General features: G+C 45.3%; 1 protein-coding gene across 2 annotated transcripts in view; it reads left to right on the forward strand.

The window, feature by feature from the left end:
- The first annotated feature begins 979 nt into the window (after positions 1–979).
- Positions 980–17,798, forward strand: part of LOC144754857 (uncharacterized) — a 1,464,081-nt gene continuing 1,447,262 nt past the window's right edge. For both annotated transcript variants that reach the window (XM_078643119.1, XM_078643120.1), the window contains exon 1: positions 980–1,105. The gene's annotated coding sequence lies outside the window, so the exon portion shown is untranslated. The remainder of the gene's footprint in view (positions 1,106–17,798) is intronic.

The following is a 17,798-nucleotide window of genomic DNA, read 5'->3' on the forward strand; positions in this document are numbered from 1 at the left end:
CACTTATTACTGGTAAAGATTGAACAACAACCAACAAAACAAAAAACTGCCATAAGTACTTGATGTGATACATTGCACTCAAACTGAGGATTCAATAAAGTTTGTTTAAAAAAAAACTGTGAAATGACCATTCAATATCATGAATTCTTTGACCCTCAAAAGAGTCCTGTCATCTATATCTCTAACTCACAAGACACTACAAGGGCATTATAACTTTTCTGCTCCAAGGAAAGTGGTGCAAGTCAAAGAGATTCTGGTGAAGTTAGAAGATGGGAAATGGTGGAACAAAGAGAAACTGTTTGTACAAAGTCGTGTCCTGGTAACAGGAAGCCATTGTCTGTTTGTCTGTATGACAACGGACATAAAGAACACAAAGGAAGTAGTTGTCTGGGGTCCCCAGCTGAGAGGAAACCTTCTAAGAGAGTGAGGGATTATGTCTGCGGCTGAGCTAATCTTTCACGATTTCTCTTTGAATGATGTTTGGTTTGGGTTTGTTTTATTTTATATTTTGCGTTATTGTTGGCTGTATGTTTGTATTATTATCAATTGAGGTTTGAGTTTTGGATTTGTTCGTGTGAGGAGGAAGATGTGTTGGGTCTTGGTTTTAGTTATGGGAGGAGGTATGCTGGAAAGGACATGGAATTTTTAGTTTTAAAAAGACCTGGCAGTTGTTAGTATCTTCTCTGCTCTGCCTGTCGCATTGTTAAATCTCAAGTAAGAAACTTACCTGGTGCATCTTTTCAATAACACAATCAAAATGATTATTTCGCAGAGTTTCCATTTATATGATGCCTTGAGATCGTTGTCGGATTAATAAATACTTTATAACATGCCGAGTGACTCACGTTGTGATCTCAGTGTTTTTTTGTGGATTTCATTGGACTTTTATGAGCTGAACATATAAATGAAGAAGCTTTACAAATGCTCAAGAACGAGGAAGTTGGCAAATATAAAGTGCCATGCAAATCTTGTTTCAGCCACACCTCAATGTCACCGTCAAAACCATTAACAGCACACACGGAAGATCAGAGATAGGGCATGAACAGGGATCGTACTTTACTTCACGGAAAGCTTCCAAGTGAAACTTTAGCGGGGTTCCATGTGTGTAAGTACATCTGTAAATTGATTGTGAAGCTGAATAAATTCAAATGATTATGGTGCCATTTCAAAGGTTCAAGCGAGTTGCATGTGAAAGTGATGTTTACCGATGCTAATATTTCGTTTTTTTTTAAATGAAGCCTGTTCTCTTTTATCTGTCGCATGCCATACAATGTTGCCTAGATTTTTTAAACTTGACCCTCATGTAGTGACATGTTTTAGTATTCAGAAATAGAAGCACGTTGTTTTAGAACCTGGAGTGATATAGTGTTTATGTTGTTAACCTAGCAGCCAGGAAGCCTAGTGTCTAATATTATTCATTACTAGCAACCTCAGCAAAGCACGTGGTCTCACTGTTCCTCAAGTGCTGGATCACAAAACATTTCTGACTGGCGCTATTTCATGTCTTTGGTGGCAACTGGCAAGTTAAGTCAGTGTGTGTTTTAAACAACTTTAATCACCTAAAAATTAAAAGGGAGACGGTAATGTGTGACAATTACTTTGTGTGCCATTTTGTTGTATTATTCATGTGTTGTGTTATTTTTTGTGCTACTTTGTTTTTGTGCTCCATCACTTCAATCTGATGTGTTTTATTGTGATTGTTATGGATTCTGTTTTTTGTTGAGTTATGCAGTTACGTTTAAACTGTGTTACTATGTTGCTTTTGTGTGTAGAATGATATGTTGTTTCCTGTGTCAAAAAATGCGGCTATAGTTCCAGCCAAACACATGTTAAACATTCCTGTAATAAGTAATCATTTAGCATTGCCTAAGTAGAGGTGGGCGAGCCACTTAAAACTCGAGGCAGGTTCGAGCTAGGGGCTGGCTCTGGCTCACTGCATGATCTTTTTGTAACCTTGAGCCCAAGAAGAGCCAAGCTTTCACGGAAGGTGATGTGGAATAGTGCATATAACTGCTGACCGTGTAACATAGGGAATCGGGGTTGAATCCTGGCGATTGCTCTGCATCCAGATGATTCCTGGGAAATGTTCTTGTCCTGAAAAACAAATGTGTAACACAGCCTCTGTATGTTTTGAAATGCTCTTATGTACTTGTGTGAGTTTCCTGCTATGTAAAAATCCCAAAAATAAAATGAGGATTATGCCAGTCACCATGCTCTAATCTCACCCTCCCAGAATTAAGGACAAAGCACTAACATTTGATGTCAGAAAAAGATACCGATCTGAAGGGAATAGATGGCATACAAAGTGCACTCTCCCCCCCATGCATGCATTAAAGAGAGGCCCCCCATCAACAATTAAACTCGGGAGTCTTGTTTGATTTTTCTGCAGTGTGCATGTTTATTAAAACAAGTTCACAGGTCAATTACTTCATTGACCTCCAGTTCTTTATTTGTAGTCCAAATTATTTTTGCATCACAGTATTAAGAAACTCACACTTATATATATATACACTCTTTTACCGCCCATTCTCCAATGGGCATTAGCTTTAACTTCGGGTTGCGCCAGCAGGCCACCACCCAGATAGCCTGCTCTCTTTACGTTAACCCCCTTCCGGTCAACAGCCGCAGGTGAATAATGTGCCACCACTTGGGCAACCAGCGGCTTCCGGGGAAGGGCTGGAGAAGCCAAGGCCACCAGCAGGTCAGCCCCAACTCTCCCGCCAGCCCGGAGTCCGTGATGATTTAGAAAACCTGTTCAGAGGTAAAACTGTCACTGGACAAGAAGTTCCCGTGGTATTCTTGTCCGGAACCCCGCTATTGCCCTGCCTGAATTCCTAATTTTTAGGGATGGGTGGGCGGGTGTCTTCTTCGCGATACGTCCGACTCCTGACCGGTCAGCGGACGAAAGAGGGGGCTCCTAAGATGGACGCAGGCTTTTAAGCCTCGCGCCATCCCATTACTTCCGGGGCATCAATAAGCCTCTAATCTATTGGTCGTTGCTCGCTTCCACTTCCGGGTCGGCTGACCCGGAAGTGAATCTTTGCCTTGTCGGCCCTTTTGCTGCCACTAACGACGCCACTCCCCGAAGGGGGGTGGCGCCTTGCATAGATGGCATACAAAGTGCACTCTCCCCCCCCATGCATGCATTAAAGAGAGGCCCCCATCAACAATTAAACTCGGGAGTCTTGTTTGATTTTTCTGCAGTGTGCATGTTTATTAAAACAAGTTCACAGGTCAATTACTTCATTGACCTCCAGTTCTTTATTTGTAGTCCAAATTATTTTTACATCACAGTATTAAGAAACTCACACTTATATATATATATACACTCTTTTACCGCCCATTCTCCAATGGGCATTAGCTTTAACTTCGGGTTGCGCCAGCAGGCCACCACCCAGATAGCCTGCTCTCTTTACGTTAACCCCCTTCCGGTCAACAGAGCCGCAGGTGAATAATGTGCCACCACTTGGGCAACCAGCGGCTTCCGGGGTAGGGCTGGAGAAGCCAAGGCCACCAGCAGGTCAGCCCCAACTCTCCCGCCAGCCCGGAGTCCGTGATGATTTAGAAAACCTGTTCAGAGGTAAAACTGTCACTGGACAAGAAGTTCCCGTGGTATTCTTGTCCGGAACCCCGCCACAGGGCGAGGCGCATACTGGCGGACTCGACCTCCCCCCCCCGTGCTCGAGAGCTTCAGAGATTGCTCCTAAGACAGTTTCTATGAATATCTCAGTGCCCGCCTCTGAAAGGTGCACTCCATCCTTCGCATATAACTCTGGCCTGGACGTTTGTATCAACTTGTGACGAATAGTTCTAATGCTGGATTTCTGCAGGATTTCTGCCACCGAATGATTTAACCTTTTTATCGATTTATTCACCGCTTTCTGCGCCCGCGACCATGCCAGCCTCGGGATGACTTCAGAACACATTAATATAGCCTTAGGCAAAATATTTTTGACAACTGCTAGAGTAGAAAACAAGGACTCCTTCACCCCCCTCCTTCCGGCCGGAATCATATCGTTGCCTCCACAGTGCAACACGAATACATCTGGATAAGGCATGCCTCTAGCCAAAGCCGCCTTTAAATCCTTCGGGACGTCAGCTAGGAGCTGCCCGCCTATCCCCACCCAATGATGATCCCATCCTTGCGCAGTGTGAACCCCTTTTTCGAGCGTCTCTTTGAAGATCGCCGCCGCCCTGCGAATGAAGGAATGGCCGCACCAACATATTTGGATTCTCTTAGGGGAGGTACCTATAGTAAACAGTAAGAGACACGGTCAGAACAGTCTTAGCCAGAAGGGACGCAAAGTAAAGATAAAGACTGTTAGACTAATTGCGGACGGACATAACGTTCGTAACATGTTGACTTCCAACGACCCAATCGCTTAATCGCCTGTTCTGGCAGCCCCAGGCCAGCAGCTGTTGTTGCTGCACCAATCCGAAAGGAATGCGATGTAAAGTCAGTCGGGTCAACCCCGATTTTTGCTAAGGTCATTTTTACTACCCTTGTAAACTGGAACCTGGTGAGGGGTAGACCATTCCTGTGAACCAGTACTCTATCATCAGCTCCTTGCGGCCTGTCTAGCATGAACCTTCTCATCAAAATAACTGGGCAAAAAGACTCCCCTTCTACTCTACCCAATTGTAACCAAGCCCCTTTACCTAAAGGGTCCGTTTTCGACCTTCGAACTCTGAGACTCAGGACATCTTCTGCCTCTATTATGTCTGAACACCTTCAACCCCCCTCCCTATCTGTTTTCGATGCCGGGAGTAATTCGGAGATCCGCAGTGCTCCACAAAAAGCTAAAACGTAGGCCACCCTAAATAATTGGGTCTCGTATGGGGAAAAACAAACGAGCGGCAGCGTCTCCAAGATTTTTAATAACTTCCCTACATCTATAGGCCTTCTAGAGTCCTTAGCCCCAGGCGCCAAGCGCTCCCAACCCCTCACAGCTCTTCTAACCCTCTGGTCCTTCGTTGGGTCTGTAACTCCCTTCAACCCTGCATAGAATGCCAATGCTGACAATTGCCTCTTCATAAATGCCACTGATTTCCCCTTCTCTTTCTGCTGTACTATGAATCCTAACACGCTCTGAGGCACAAAAGCATCCACTAGGCCCGCTCCCCTTAAGTATGTCGTATAACATTCCCAAGACTTTTGATACCTACACTTAGTCTTGGGGGCCAATGATGCTGCTATCAACTCGGATGCAGTGGGGCACCAAACTTCCATAGCTCCGCTGGGAAAGCTGTCATTGTCTTCTCTGCTTGAGGCCACTGCGCCCGGAATTCTGTCAACTTAAAACGAGATAACGCATCAGCCGCTTTGTTCTCAACACCAGGAACATGCCTAGCAGTGAAATGGACATTGAGGCTCAGGCATTTCAATATTAAATCTTTTAAAAGACGGAGCACCCATGTGCAGGTTGCTCTCTGGTTATTGATCACCATCACTACTGACATGCTGTCTGACCAAAATACAATGTGCCTGTTTGAAAGCATATCCCCCCACAAGTGCAACGCCACCACTATGGGGAACAACTCTAGGAAAGAAACGTTACGGGTCAGACCTCGTTCTACCCATTCATCTGGCCAGTGCTGCATGCACCACTTAGGGCCCAAAATTGCTCCAAAACCAATACTTCCTGCAGCATCCGTGAATAGCTCTAGATCGGCATTTGAGGTGCTGGCGGACCGCCACAACACCGTGCCATTGAATTCCTGCAAGAAACACTTCCAAATCAATAAGTCCTCCCTCACATTAGCTGATAACCTCACTCTGTGGTGCTTAGCACGAAGCCCAGACATTGCCCTTGCTACACTCCTGGAGAAAGCCCTGCCCATTGGTATGACCCGCAAGGCAAAGTTCAGTTGGCCCAAGAGGACTTGCAACTGGTGTAGCGTTACTTTCTTTGCTCCTAGGCAGCTATCAATTGCGGCCTTGAAGGCGTCTACTTTTGTCTTCGGCAGCCTGCACACACCTGTTCTGGTATCAATTTCAATGCCCAAAAATGTCAGACATGTAGTTGGGCCTTCTGTTTTTTCCGCCGCCAATGGCACCCCCAGAGCTCCAGCCAGGTGCTGGAAGCCCAGCAGGGCCTTCCTGCATGACTGGGAACACTTAGGGCCCATGAATAAAAAATCATCCAAGTAGTGTACCACAGCATGGGATTTGTCTGAGGTCAGGAATTCCTCCACCGCCCATTCTAGGAACCTGGCAAAGGTCTCGAAAACTGCACAAGCAATAGAACATCCCATGGGCATGCACAAGTCTATGAAGTAGTTATCATCAAAAGTGAAGCCCAACAACCTGGTATCTTCTGGGTGAACCGGAAGTAACCTAAATGCTGACTCGATATCGGCTTTGGCCATTAAGGCTCCTTCACCAAGCGCCTGCAATTTTCCAATGGCTGTGTCAAACGTTGTATAGCGCACCGTACACATTTCTGGGTCTAGCTTGTCATTGACAGATAACCCTGGGGGGCTTGATAGATTATGTATCAGGCGGAATTTGCCCACCTCTTTTTTAGGAACTAATCCCAATGGTGAGCAGACCAAATCAGGGCTAGGTGGATTTTTGAAAGGACCCCTGACCCGCCCCAAGGATACTTCTTTCATGATCTTGTTCCGCGCCGCTTCCATATTCTGAAGCACTGACCTTTGATTGCGAGGCGGGACATTAGTAGGGGGGGCTGAAGACGGGATACGGAAACCAAATGTAAAGCCTTGAAGCAGGAATTGAGCCTCCTCCAGTTTGTCATACTTACTGAGGAGGTGTGTCAAGACATGACGTTTAATGGGAGTTGGGAGCCTTGTCGGATGTTTTAGGTGGTTTCCCTTTTGGGGTGGTATGGGTGGACTGTTCTTTGGGATTTCCCGTTTTCTTGAAACACCTAATTTCTGGATGGGATGTTCCCTCACAGTACGAACAGCAGTGTTTGAACCTGCACGAGATCCCCCTAGCACACTCATTTCTGTTAAACTGCCAGCAGGCCTGTTTTTTATCCCCGGTTCCTTTGTCACTCCGAAAGGACTGACTCGGAGCAGGGGAACTAGCCTTAGACGTTGAGGGCGAAGAATAAAACACTGTGTGCCATAGATTGATCTCCCGTTGGTCCCATGATATGCCTGTGTGGACTGCTTTCATTTGCCTGAACATTCTATCATATTTTAACCACCCCAGGCCTGGAAACTCAGCTGCAGCACCATGAATCAGGGATATGTAGCTCATCATTTGCGGACCCAACACGGGATATTTTTCAAGAATAACTGCGGCATAAATGGCAAATCCCGTGATCCAATTCTTCATGGACCACTCTACCCATGACTTCTTTTGATTATGATCGCCCTCTTTCACTCCTCTGGACTTCCCTGACGCCACCCCTGCGTTAATGAGGTCGAACACCTCCACATATTCACCTCTGAGTATCTTTTCTTTTATATCTGCTGGAACGTGCCAGGTGATACCTGTAGATGGCGATAGGGTCATTGAGGGTGAACCAAACATTAACGGGCTGAATGCCAACATCGGGTGACCTGTCGGCTGCCCCCCAGCCCCCCCTAGTATCTGGCTATTAGGAGACACAGACGAATCAATAGCGGTGTTAACTGTTTGGGCCTGTGGTGGACATCCTAAATTCGAGTAAGCATTCATCATTACGGGCCCCCCGCTCGCCGGGTATGTCATGGTAGGAATCATCGAGCTTATAGGGCCATTACCAATTGCTTGCCCATGAGAACCATATAATTGCATCCCTGGTAACTGTGCAACACCTCCGGGTTGTACCCACACTTGCGACACACCGCTACCTGGTTGCGCCACTACTGGCGGCAACGTACCCTGTGAGCAGGGCACCCCCACATGAGTGACAGGGATCCCTCCTATTTGTGCAGTCTTAGCAGTAACATGCTGTCCCTCCATGCCGTCCTTGTCCTTATCTGAGACTGAATTCAAATCAATTGTCTCTAGCACCTCCTCCTCACCTGGTGATGCTGGTTGGGGCTCTGCCACCCTGGGTCGCTTGCCTTTTGTTGCATCTTTAAACCTTTCTGGCGTACGCCTCACTCTCCTGCCTCTCCCTCTTTCTTCCTGAGAATTCGCGTCTGCTCTAGCCCCTTCTCGCATGTTCTTTAACATCCAATCCACTCCTTTTTCTCTCGTGAACTCCAGCAGCTCCGTAAAAGCGAGGTACTCATCATTTTTTGCTGAGGGCTCTTTACCCTTCCGCGACCTCTTTGGCGGCATCCTGCACTTAAAGAAAACAAGCGTTAAATTCCTTAACTGACATTACATGCATTTGGGTAAACCGTGCTCTCGGCTTGAGCTTACTCCAAATGAATGAGGTTGTGTTTCATGCGCATGCGCTTGCCCCCCTGGGTATGATGACCAAAGAAAGACTGCTCGTTATTCAGTCCCCCAGCCTTGCCACAAATAAATTGCTATGTATGAACTAACCAATCATCACTATAACAATGGCAACATACGGCCAGAAGACATGCCTGTTACATCTTCAACCTCCTAATTAAAAGGGTATGCGCTCCAGTTTCATGTCTTATCTACAGCATTCTAGCTTGTTCCTAAACATTCAGAATTGCGCCATGCCCGGTGGTTTCCCCACGACGCTTCATCCTAGACGATGAGTGAAACTTTCATTAAAACTTCAATCTACACGTTTCATAATCCAGCAATTTGTAGCAGCAAGGTAAAAACCCTGGTTTAACCCTGGGGCTTTGAAGGTGGAGGGGGGGGGTGCATCTCATCCACTTCGTGCAGAAAAAAAAAACACACTGCCCAGGGGCCCCCGCTGTCCTCCCTGTACTTCCACGGATCACCGCGCTGGACCCCAGACCACAGCGCTCTGTCATTACTGCATTCCATTCAAAACCACGTATTTCAACTTGGGAGCTGAGCGCGCCACACACCTCTGTCATTACTCAATTCCATTCAAAAACCGCGTATTTCAACTTGGGAGCTGCCAAGGGAATCCCAATCGCCACGTCAGCCACACACCCGCTACACTGCTTTTCCGAGTGCGCGCGACCCACCATGCCCGTCAGACCTCAACGCGGCCCTGAGCGACCCGCCTCTCCGCTCGCTCTCCCAAACAAAATCACTCGCACGCTTCAACGACATGCATGCGTGTCATACTCAACCACCACGCAACACACTGCACGGCCTGCCAACCTGGATCCCGAGTCGGACCGACCCTCGCCTGCTCTCCTCCACGCGACGGTCCCGCGATATCTTCTTCGCGATACGTCCGACTCCTGACCGGTCAGCGGACGAAAGACGGGGCTCCTAAGATGGACGCAGGCTTTTAAGCCTCGCGCCATCCCATTACTTCCGGGGCATCAATAAGCCTCTAATCTATTGGTCGTTGCTCGCTTCCACTTCCGGGTCGGCTGACCCGGAAGTGAATCTTTGCCTTGTCGGCCCTTTTGTTGCCACTAACGACGCCACTCCCCGAAGGGGGGTGGCGCCTTGCATAGATGGCATACAAAGTGCACTCTCCCCCCCCATGCATGCATTAAAGGGGTGGCGCCTTCCAAACGTAGGATTAATCCCGGTTTCCCTGTTTGGACACTTACCTGAGGCTAACCCTTTGCTCACTGAGCCTTCGTTTTGTTTATCATCACATATGAGAGCCAATAATCCCTCAAATTTTTTTCCTCTGTGTGCGGCAGTGGAGGGTCTCTGTGCGCTGCAACCATGGCTATGTGCGCTAGGAGCCAGACCGCATGTGCAGTGCCAAATGTCACCCCAAACGTTTACTTAAAAAAGTGAAACGATGGTGCATTTTCACACATACAGTGCCACGTTAAGGGTCTGTCTGTCTGTGTGTCTGTCTGTGTCTGTCTGTGTCTGTCTGTGTCTGTGTCTGTCTGTCTGTCTGTCTATGTCTATCTGTGTGTGTCTGTCTATCTATGTCTGTCTGTGTCTGTCTGTCTATGTCTGTGTGTGTCTCTGTATGTGTCTCTGTCTGTATGTGTCTCTGTCAGTGTGTGTCTCTGTCTGTGTCTGTCTGTCTGTGTGTGACTGTCTGTCTGTGTGTGTGTGTGTGTGTGTGTAACCATGCAGCACAACTCACATTTTAGGCGGTACTCAATGTGCTCACTCTCCACCCCTCCCTTCAATTTGGGCATTGCTGCACCACAAAGACCTCCACCTCACTGCTAATTTCTGTGTTAGTTAAACTTCCAGGCAAGTTACAGAATAAGCAATAGGCAGTGGATGGCAGGTTTGGATTTGGGAAGTAGTGTTATAAATCCAAAAGATGTCTAGATGAGTTTCACCTTTCACTGTGAATACGTTTACAAACAGGACGGCCTAAAAATCAACCGTCTTTTAATCCCACTTAAAATGCCCATTTGGATCAGCCAAGTTGCAGCATTTTGCACCTCCTGTAATCTTGCTGTCATACGGTGAGGAACGCCCTGGTACAGAGAGAGTCTGTAGTCCAATGGGAGATTATGACGATCTCCTGCAATGTTTTCGGACAATGTGAAGTAATTTGATGATCGAACGATGTACACTGCTGTGTTCGCAGCATAAAGCATGACTTCATTCATTTAGGGGGTTACACAGAGAGAAAGATTGGTTGTGGGGATATGAAATGGCTACGGCCTGGAAAAACATAAGGAACAGAAGCCTGGAAGTGACATGACTTATCATCAATCCTTGTTCTTTTGAAGTTTTATATAGCGTGAACTTGACCCGAAATCGGGTATCAGAGCGCTTTACATGAGCACCAGTTGCGTTTCATGAGGACACATTCATTTTTGTGAACCACTGGGAGATTAAGTGATTTGCCCAGAATCACAGGATGTTGAGCGTCATTGCAGAGACTCGAACCTTGTTCCCCAGATTTGAAGTCGCCCTCCCTAGCCGTTAGGCTACATCCTCTCCCTAAATATACATCCTCCCCGTTAAATATCTTTTGTTACCCTGCTGCTAAACAATTGTCCGGTGTACATTTTTTGCAATAAATGTTATATCAGAAGACACAAAACTAGCAAGCCCTGCTCTGAGCTTGGCTGCAAGCTATTCCTCTGCTTCTGCTAGTGTGCCACAAACCACACCAGCTGTAATCCTGCAGGGGGACTCCTTCACTGCTATAAACTAAAAGCACAAAATTGAATATATCAAGACTCAAAGTGTGTACTAATTTAGTTGTTGTAAGGGCTGATTCTAAATATGAACCACCCTCCCAATATGTACTGAAATGAGATATATGACACCTATAAAGCAGTCTATATTCAAGCACAAAAACCTTACTCATATTAGTTTGAAAATGTACGCTGTGGTGCTGTCACTTCGATTAAAAAAAATTCTAGATGTAAAAAATCACAGCACTTTTATTCTTTCAAAGACACTAACATATATCCCCAAAAGCACAAAGTAACCAATCTTAATGGCTTTTTGCCTCTACTCCACACTCCACTGAATTCAGAACACAATCAAAGAGGCATCAGTAGGTGTCTGTATTGTAAGCCTCACGCCTGGCGGAAGTGACCTCAGCATTCCATGGAGTAGGCAAAGCCTCAGTGCAAAGTGTCACTCCCTACAACTGTTGTGCCGGACATATTTTTCTGTGGTTGTCGTTGTGAATGTGAAAGTGCTATCAAGGAAGGACCCCAATGCTCTGCCCTTTACACGAACAGATGGAACAGAATAAGAGTAACACAGAAATACATTCACTTGTTTGTATCAGTGGGTTCATTTGTGTCAGGTGGGAGCGGCTAAACAGATGTATAAGCAGGATTAGAGGCGCTATACAAACATTGAACTAAGTTGGAGTCATCCGTACCCTCTGGGCTAGTATTTTAGTGGCCGATTTAAACGATGGTATGTGACCCACTCAAATCTGCTCTTAGAGATAAGACTCTAGCCAGCTGAGGGCATTTGCATACATTCCACATTCATAACTTTAAGACAGCAGAATTGTATGGAAGACTGTGTCGAGCACCAAGAAGAGATCGGAATGGATCAGGGTAGTCAAGCCTACTTGGTTTGGGATCGTTCTGTGCTCATCAAGCATTGCTACCTGCACAGGTTCTGCACTGTGTAAAGGACAGAGGGGCATATTATCAAGGGGGTTTATCTCCGCTTTTTTGGCTTTAAAAGCCAAGAAAGCGGAGATAAAATTATCTCCCTATTACCAAGCTGTCGCTAACACCAGTTAGTGACAGCTAATAGGAGATAGCGACCATCTTGGGCCCCGCTTTGCATGTCAGTGATATTTATCACTAATGACATGCAAAGTGGGCGTGCCAAGATGTTAGCGACTGGAAACAGTCGCTAACATCGCTATCTCCTATTACCAACTTTTGGAGATATTCGCGCTAAGCGCGAATATCTCCAAAAGCTAACACCTGCCCTGAGCAGTTCTTCACCATGTTATCCAATGGGAGGTGGATAACATGGCTAAGAGTTTTTGCTCGAAAATGCATGAATATCGCTGACTTTTCAGCGATATTCATGCATTGCGGCCGTTTTTTTTCGCATTGGCGATAAACCTTGCTAATAGCAAGGATTATCAGCGATTAAAATCGCCGATGTGCGGTGATAATTTTTGTCTCTAAACAAGTTAGAGACAAAAATTATCGCTAGTTGTTGGTAATATGCCCCAAAATCCCGAATGCACATGGATTATCGCACTTAGAGTTGTTCTAAAAAAGGGATGGCTTCTAAATTACGTTTAAGGTCGTGAACCCGCTCGACCAGAGCGTGGATGCAACTGAAAGTCCTTGAGCTCAGATGGGATATGGAAAAGTACCCCCCTCCACAAAACCCCCGGCACCACCCGCCGCTGTCCCGTGTCCTCCTGCACGTCTGCCAGTAATGAGTGCCAGTAAAGAGCCCTCAGCCTGCTCGGCACTGTTTATATACAATAGGGCGTCACTCTTCACCAATCACGGCCGCTGGGTTTCGATTTAAATAAATTACATGTAAATGGGCTCGGCGGCGGCGTCACCTCTTGTGTGCGCTTCAGCTGAATCCAAAAGCGCCTGCGGCAGGTTCTCGCTGCTGGGGTTAGCAACAAAAGCAAGTGCCCACATTGTAAAACTTACCTGCCACTTCAAGGTGATCACTTTTGCCGTCTTCCGTCCACCGCAATCAGGAAATGCCCGTTTTTCGCGCTGCTTGCCTTTTAAAAGCAGCGGCGGCGCGAAAACTCTTGCGGGACGGACTGTGTGTGCACCCTCCAAACATGGCAATGCGCGCTCGGGGCTACAGAAGTGCGCGGGCGCGCGGCTTATTGGGAACCGTGATGAGAGCCCCTTCAAATACAAGAGTTCAGGATGTGTGCTGTACAAAAAACTATTTGATTTGATTTAATAAACCAAAATTTTGCTCCACTTATAATAAGAGTCTAGCCCAAATACAGTGTACACATGACCCCTGTCTCACCTTTTAGTTCACAAATAGCTTTGTGATCAGTGCTGGGCTAGATATTTTCTCAGTTCATGTGGAAACCTCTAGTGTTTAATGAATACTTCTCAATTCAGAGCTATAATCTGATGGGATAAGTTAAAATGATTCCGTGTGTTAATGACTTTTTAAAATTTTGAAGACATCTTACCATAGTCTAACATGATCTTTGTTGCATGATTTACTTCCTAAATATTGTTAAGGCTCGGGTTGTGCTCAGTTGTTAGAGCCAGAGGAGACTACCCTTAGCAAAGTTTTGGCTCAGCTCTCCCAGTTAATTTGTTGGCTTTCTCTCCACTGAATCTAAGGTGATAAAATAGTGGTGTCCCAGCTTTCCATCCACTTAAGACACATGACAGTCCGAAACTGTGGCAGAGATTGTGTCTTAACTTAGTGCTCCTAGTGCTCACTTCATGTGATACTGCCCACGACCTTAACTTCGCACACCCGGTGCTCTTATGTCAATCAATCAATCAATCAATACATTGATACTTTATTGTTTCAGTTACTATAAACCATAACAATGTTACAATTATACAAAACAGATGTGCTGGGAGGATACCTGGAAAAAGTGCATGAGTGCTTATTAGGACATAATTCCACCATCAGCGCTCGACTTATGAGATACAGCCCATGCCTTATCAGCCACAACTGGCAGGTCTTAGAAGCTGACGTACACAATGCTAGTGTTAAGTGCTGACAAGTAACCTCTGTTGTGCATTGCCTGGAAGCTCCTAGAGAGGGTTCAGTTTCCAGTGTTGTACTATGCGAGTCTGTAAACATACTAATTGACTTACGAAATGGTTCTCAATGTGTTTTCACAGAGTGATGATGGTCAAGTGATTAACCTAGAAAGGGTATTTGTGCTCAGTGTGTACTGTTATTGCAACTAATGCTATCACAGTGTTTTGAGGTATGTGTGTGGGTGTACACATGTGCATGTGGTTTTATATCTTGTTTCTCTTTGGAACTTTTTCATTTATTTAACTGGTTTTAGAAATATTAATTATTTATTGCAATTGAATACTAACTGATATGCTGAAAATCTTACCTTCTGCTAAGATAAAGAGGCAAAGGAACTTACCACCGAGCTTTATAGAAGCTGCAACAAAATTTTCAGAGGTGGGATCTCTGCTTGATGTGATCTTTATGTCTAGATAAAGACAGCTTTAATTGTCTTCCCAGATCACTTCAAATGAATACATAGTAATGCCTAAAATAATAACTCACAGACATACATAATGGGGCTTAAGGTTTTCCTCCATCGACTGCTACTCTGTTGAAAGTTATTCACATTCTGATTCAACTGCTTTTTATTTTAATTATTTAATGTGTTTTAAAAATATATATGCACTTCACGCACGGCAAGCTGTGTAAAAGCTCTGTGATATTCTTTTCAAATCTTTTTTTAACTTGTTGGGGAATTGTGTTCCAGGGAGGTTTGAAAGGGGATTGTACTGCACTTTAGTGATCATAGAGTTCAACCATAGAGTCACTGATAGGGGTCAGTACTCTAGTGGTTGACTCTACAGGGATAAAAGATGGTGGGGCAGTGGGTGTGCCAAAGGCAAACTGTTCTGCGCCCCTCCGCACCCAATTGGGAGCAGGGGCCACAGACCCTGTCTTATCAGTCCCGAATATAAGAGTGTATCCTAGAAACTATTTGATGAAGTGAAGAGGAGCCCCAAAAGAGGGCTGTAGTCAGATATTGGATTTGTCTGAGGAGGACAACATATGCACGTACTGTAATTACATTTTGTCAGTTGAAGTGTCAGTCAGTAAATCTTTACTTAAATTGCAAGGAAACATATTTGTTGAACTGCAGATCCCTCCGATTTCATAAGCTGGATATCTTTTCTTTTTTGGAGGATGCCAAACCAGATGTACCTTTCCGCACAGAGACCTAGCTTCATGGGAAATTAGGACCCAAAATCGTTCTAGCCCTTCCCCCAAATTAGTATATAATACGTAAGGTTAGAGAAAATAAAAAAGGTGGTGGTCGGGCCATCATTTTGACGGCTAGTATTATCTGTCAAACCGACTCTTCTGCAATCCTGAGTGTGAAAGTCTTGTGTTCAGTATTTCAAAGTCTTTTACTTTACATCCACGTTCACAGGGATATTAGTTTATAGTCTCCCCAGGTTCTTCTGGTCAATTTATTCGGTCTTTCCCAGAAACTCCCTCAATTCCAGCCACAAAATATAGTCATTTTACGATATTGGGGAATTTAAACCTGCATTTACAGAAAGTGAGTGATGCCCAAGCAGTAAGTTTTAGGCTTGACCTAGCAGCAATCCACCTGCAACAAAGGGTCCACGGCCCGACGCAAATAGAAGGCCATCGTTTGAACCCTATGTTTATCACCATTCCCTATTGGAGGTTTTGGACCCTGTGCCACTCTCTTGGACAGACCATTATCTAATCTCCATAATTCTTGAGGTACCCAAACCTAGCCCTCCTCAGAGACGGAAAGGAGTAAAAGACTGGCTATGGTCTAAGTTAAACCAGGATAGCTGGAGAATCATTTTAAGGTTACCCTCACCTTGTTTAAATTCAGATCTTGAAAATGTGATTAATGTGATTACAGAATGGTTGATTGAATCTTTAGATATCCCCAATAAGATCATAATCCAAAAATCTAAAACTAAATCAGCCCCATGGTCAGGGCCGGACTGGCTACCGGGCATTTTAGCATTCTGCAGAGCTGGGGGCTGATTTCGTTGATGGGGACCTGCGTGTGCAAAATGAAATTCGTTTTGCATTGTTGATTTCGAAGCACACGCAGGTCTCCATCTACGAAATTAGCCCCCACCGCAGTGACATCAGCCCCCAGCTCTGCAGAATGCCAAAATGGCCGGTAGCCAGTCCGGCCCCGCCCATTGTACTCTCTGCACCTCAGAACTCTAAAGAAAGAGTTTAAAATTGCAGAAAGGGCATGGAGGAAGGATTTTGATGCAAATAAAAAGTTATAGTATGGAAGAAAGAAGGAACTACCACACTAAAATTCAACAAGCCCAGGCTTCCTTGTCTGAAACTAAAATCAACAATGCAGCGAATTCCCCTAGAGAAAGGTTCAGAATTGCTGAGTTCCTATTGGGGCCTACTAGGATTGCCTATGCAACTGAACCACCTACTGGTGTACTGCTCTGGCTGAGCATTTCAATTCTAAAATCTTAAACATCTACCAATCATTCCAAAACGAAGGTGAAAGTGAGAATGCCACTCCATTGAAAATTAGTGAGAGTTGGTGCTTGCTCACCCTTTCTCAATCCCCCCTGTGTCTTTAGGGGAGTTTACGGTCCTTTTTTGGGAAAATCAAATCAGGATCCCCTCTTGACCTGGCACCAATGAGAATTCTTATGTTAGAGCCAGAAATTATTTTCTCTGTCTTGTTTGAATCAGCCACTATCTCCCTGGAAACAGACATAGTGCCCCTGACATGGAAACATGAAATGGTCAGAGCTGACCTAAAGAAACCAAATCTTGACCTGTCCTTTCTGGATAATATTCGTCCTATATCTCTGCTCCCAGGTTTAAGTAATGTAACAGAAAAGTCTGTGAACAGATGTCTGCCGAAGTTTCTCTAAGATAACTCAATCTAACACCAGACACAAACAGGCTTTTGTCCCAAACATAGTACAGACCACCCTTCTGGCAGTAGTGTAAGAGGGAAAAAGAGTGTAGATCAGGGAGCAACAGCGGCTATTGTGCTCCTGGGTCTCAGTGCGGCCTATGATACTGTTGACCACTTCATACCTTTAGATAGAGTGGGTCTTGCCGGTATCACAGAGGAAGCCCTTGAGTGGGTGGTTCCTTTTTAAAGGAATAAACATTTTATGTTTTTGATCGAAACTGTTTTTCGAACATCTTACCCCTGACTGGGCTACTTTAATATCTATTCTTGGACCCGGTCTGGAGGAGGTAGCCAGCTGGCTAAATAAGTCCTGCCTGAAATTCAATAAACCAAAAATAGACCTAATGTTCCTTGGGAATAAGTTCAACATTCAACAGGTTCTGGGCTGGGCTATTGGCCTTGGTCTCCCACAACCCCTATATCTTTTAATAAAAGCTTAGGGATGTGGCTTGAAGATACTTTGACCATGGAAGCCCAGGCCACAAAAACGACCGCTATCTGTTTTGAAATGGTAAGACTGCTTTTCAAGATCCTACCCTTGCCCCACAGACCTTGAGACAAGTGGTGATTCAAGCTTTGGCACTGTCTCGTTTGGACTGTGGTAACTCCTTATGCGTGAGGACCCCAAAAGGAAATTGCAGGTGGTGAAAAATGTGGCTGCACACACATTGCTTGGAATCTCTGGATCACAATCAGCTAGTAAGGGCCTAAGGGATCTTCATTGGCTTCCTATTT

The sequence above is a fragment of the Lissotriton helveticus genome, chromosome 5_1 (assembly GCF_964261635.1).
Source record: "Lissotriton helveticus chromosome 5_1, aLisHel1.1, whole genome shotgun sequence".
Lineage (NCBI taxonomy): Eukaryota > Metazoa > Chordata > Amphibia > Caudata > Salamandridae > Lissotriton > Lissotriton helveticus.